This window comes from Lycium barbarum, chromosome 1 (genome assembly GCF_019175385.1).
Source record: "Lycium barbarum isolate Lr01 chromosome 1, ASM1917538v2, whole genome shotgun sequence".
Classification (NCBI taxonomy): Eukaryota; Viridiplantae; Streptophyta; class Magnoliopsida; order Solanales; family Solanaceae; genus Lycium; species Lycium barbarum.
The window spans coordinates 6,060,947-6,065,488 of NC_083337.1; the positions used below are offsets into that span (position 1 = coordinate 6,060,947).

At 30.7% G+C, this 4,542-nt stretch overlaps 1 non-coding gene across 1 annotated transcript; it reads right to left on the minus strand.

Annotated features, from left to right (window-relative positions):
• Positions 1 to 4,134: 4,134 nt before the first annotated feature.
• TRNAV-UAC (transfer RNA valine (anticodon UAC)) lies at positions 4,135 to 4,207 on the minus strand. The gene has a single exon. It is a non-coding gene; the product is annotated as a tRNA-Val (tRNA).
• Positions 4,208 to 4,542: the final 335 nt, after the last annotated feature.

Below are 4,542 nucleotides of genomic sequence, written 5' to 3' on the forward strand. Positions count from 1 at the left end.
TTTAAACCAACTCTATTGAATCTATTACATTTCAACTTTTTAAGAACCAAACTACAAATTAAACCAAATTATAATAATGACAGAAACCCAATTTCTCTCCAATCCTCAAAAAAAAAAAAAAAAAAAAAAAAAGGGGAAAATAGCTCCCTCAAAGAAAAAGAAAAGAAAGAAGAAACCTACATCATGTTTAAAAAAAATAAAAGATTAATTTTTTTTTCTTCAAAATTTCAGCTTATTTTTTCTTTAACTCCTCATGTGCTTGACCTTGTACCAACCATTCTTGCAAGAATTTCCCACAATCTTCAATCCCTTCTTGAAAAATGTCTTCAAATCTTGTGCTCTCTCCTTCACTTTCTCAAAACTCCCCATATTCCCCTTTCCCTATACAATATAAAAAAGAAAAAAGAATCACAAATCAAAACAAATGATACGAGGGCGGGAACTTTCTTATCTTAGAGTAGGGATATATAGCTCCAAATGAGAAGCGTCAGGGGATTCACTTTTTTAATAATCAATATTACGTAGCAATAGACTTACAAAAGTGATTCTTACCAATATCTTAGCGATCTTTATGCAATGCAACGATCTATGATGGATACTCCGTTTGTTCTTTTGTACTCGCTTATGCTACGAGTAATTTAAAAAAAAACAAGCAAGCTAAACTTATACTCACTATTTCTTAGATGTGAAGAGAATGTTTGGCAAAGCCCAAAAGCAAGGTTTTTAAAGGAATTGGGGTTCGTGGGATCCAACTCATAATTTAGACTTTGGCTCTTATTATTTGATGGACGTGAGGAGAGTGTCTATATCATTTCTTTGGCTTTTTCAAAGAACTTTCTCGATTTAAAAGAATGACATTTGGCCTTTTATCTTATGCTTTACGTGCACTTTAAGTTAATTAGCTTATGGTATAAAACTTTTGGAAAGAATTGCTTTGTTTCAATTTTATTATACCTTTTCAAGTTCTTCTTTTGCTTTTCTTTTTCCTTTAAATCAAAGTTGTTGTCTAATACAACATAACTGAGACTCTAAAAAGGTAACAGAAATAATACGGAATAACTAAGAACCCATTCAAAAGTAAAAGGAAAGAAAGAGAATAATCAGCACATATACCTATTTGAATTAGCGGATTGAAAATGGTTGATAAGCATCTAATGCTGAAAAATACTTTAGGTGTTTGAAATCCATTTTTTATAAATAAACAACATGTTTGAATACAAATATTGAATCCGATAATAAGCAGTTAGTGTGTTTTGTTTGAATAGAAATATTGAATCCGATAATAAGCCGTTAGTGTGTTTGGTTTATCAAAACTTTTTCTATTAAATGACAGAAATGTCCTTAAGGTATTTACAAAATTATAAATTTTTAAAAAAGAATTACATTAAAAAGGGACGAAAATAGAAATAGAATAGAGACATAACTAAAAGTTATGTTTTAGGAAGAATAATTTGGAGATTATAAAAGAGATATTAGGGATAAAATTATAAAGGCTTGGTCAAATCAACCAAATGTTTGTACAAGTTATAAAATCATAAGTTGAGGGTAACCAATTACTAATTGTTTCTGGCTAATTTTAGCTTATAAGCACTTTATTAATAAATGTTTCATATGTTTATAAGCTAGTTTCACCAACTTATAAGCTTACAGACACCCCAAAATTACTGTAGTTATGAGATAAGCCAAAAGTTCTTTTAGCAATCACGAATCTATACTAATAATCAACACTACTTCAAGTTCAACTATATATATCTAATGTAAATTAATATATATATATATATATATATATTTCCCATCTGTTGTCCGGTACCGGCATTGGGGCTGAACTAATCCGGATTCCTGCCGGGGCAATCCCACATTGGACTCCCTAACAAGGGTGACTCCGTACCCAAGGGGCCTCGAACTCAAGACCTCTTGATTAAGAATGAAGTAGTACCAGCCACTACACTACGACCCTTATCGATAAATTAATACTTATAAAATCATGTGTGTAGTTATATATACTTCTACATGCTTCAATCCCATTGACTTAAGAAAATGATATTGAGAATGAGTGGGATCCCAATCACCTCATATCTCACTTTGCCCAAGTTATGGGCCTTTGCTTTTAGTATACTTCACTCCACGTATTTAATTTGATGATATTGAGAAAGAGACAATCATTTCTTTTGAATCAAATCCCACCAGCCAAGTAACAACTGCAATTATTCTCTCCTTAGCAGTTAGCACAATGATCTTATTCCCATGATATCATATGGAAATCTTCAATAAGAAAAATGATGAAAGTTACAAGTCAATATAACATGCTTACCAAAAAGTTGAAGTCAAATTTTAATGAAAGAGCAAAACTTTATGGGAAAATTATAACTCGGTGATCTAGTTTACAAAATAGTCAGCAAATGTATAGTTTTGTATATTTATACTCAAATATATATATATACTATACGTGTAATATACATATACTATACGTATAATGCATATATATAAGTAAATAGATTTTGTATATTTGAGCTACTACCAAATAATTAAGTTTGATTGACGGTACATTTACGTGAGTTTCCCAAATTTATACTAAAGGCCTCAATAATTAAAAAAGGTGAAAATGTAGCATGACACAAGCATGATGGAAGATAAACTTCACACGTATAGCTAGAAAGTGATCCAATCAAGTTCCTTCAAAATTCCCAAACAACCAACCATAAAGAAGGTAATTTCAATTTCTTTTTATAATGATTTAGCCAACTCAAATAGGATATAAGTATAGCTGTGAAGCCAAAATTTTAACTAAGAAAATTCAAAATATAAAGAAGTAAATATATGAAGAAGTCAAGATGATTCAATATCAACTATGTATGTACATAAAAAGATAATTTTAATGTTATAGACATAATAAAATATTTCAGCAAGGGAGATTTAGATAAACCTATTGCGCTCCTAGCTTCGTCTCCTCAACATATGATGCCAAGGTAAGTTGATCTCATAAGTTCCGACACAATACTTCCTGGGTTTTGCAACTAACCGCATGATAAATATTAGGTGCGTACATGGATCAGGTTGGTTTTTATTTTTCAAATATCAAATCAAACCAATTGTGTTGAATTTTTAAATCTCTAAACCAAACCAAACCAATAAAAGTCAGGTTTTTTAACCTCGGATTTTTCGGGTTTTCCCCCCGGTAAAGTCTTCATATAAAACATATAACTTGTGCTTCAAATATTTCTTTAGTCTAGTGAGATACAACTATCTAATTAAGGTATTTCTTAAAAAAATAACACAAAATTTGAATGGTGATGATTTTGTACTAAAATATTCAATAAAAAAGATAATAAAATCGCCTAAAACAAATATTGCTAAATAGTAAGGCGTAATGAAAATGATCCTAAGCTAATAAGTATCAATTACATGACTAAATATTAAAGACTAAAAAAAATTAAGTTACGTATTTTCACTGTCTAAACCAATGCAAAACTAAAGATTACATATCCAACATTATTATCATTTCTAGTGTTAGAATTGAATATCTTTTGTTAACATTAGTATTGGTTTGGGTTTTATCTGAGTTACTAACATTTATGAGCTATAAAACTTATTGATCATTCAAATTCTAAATCTAAGCTTGAAATAATATGTTAAAAGACAAAAACTATGACAAAAACTATTTATAAATTACATTACAAATAAATATTTTTATGTATAAAATATTTCTAAAAATAATATACATGTAATGTCGGGTTGATTTGGTTCGGTTTGATTTTTTTTAGTTAAAACCAAACCAAATCAATTATGGTCGACTTGTTTTGTTAACACCAAATCAAGTCAAACCAAACCACTAGTCAGATTTTTTTCTCGATTTGATTCGGATTATCGATTTGATGCAGTTCGTCGGTTTTCTTTGTATACCTCTAATTAACAAGTTCCTTGCATCATCTTTTGATGGTAAGTAGTAACTAAATTAAGAACCAAACGCTAATGCGTTCCTATTACATGAGATAACAATGGCAAAACAGAAAGTGTTTTTCTTGGAAATGTTGGAGATACAAGTAAAAAATGTCACAGAAACTGGGAGGAACAATAATTTGGTACACAATTATAAGCTGGCGGAGCAAAATTAAAGTGTAAAAAACCATAACTTAATGTTGCTGCCCAGGATCGAACTGGGGACCTTTAGTGTGTAAGACTAACGTGATAACCACTACACCACAGCAACCTGTTGATATTATCCCCTTAGAATCCGTAAAATCAATTTGAATTTTCCTAACCAGAGACATACCTACAGTCAGGGCTGCTTAACGGGCGGATAATTACACTTAACAGTTCGGCTTATCGGTTATCAATTTTTAAATGTACTAATCCGCTAGCCAACCGATAAGATATCGGTTGGTTCGGTATCGGGTTAGCAATTATCGGACGGTGTATCGGCTAAATCTAAGAGACAATGAAAATTAAAAGGGAAAAAGGACAAATATACCCCTTTACTTTAGTTTATTGGCTAACTTTGCCCTCCGTTAGCCAAAGTAATCAAATATATCCCTCCCGTTACAA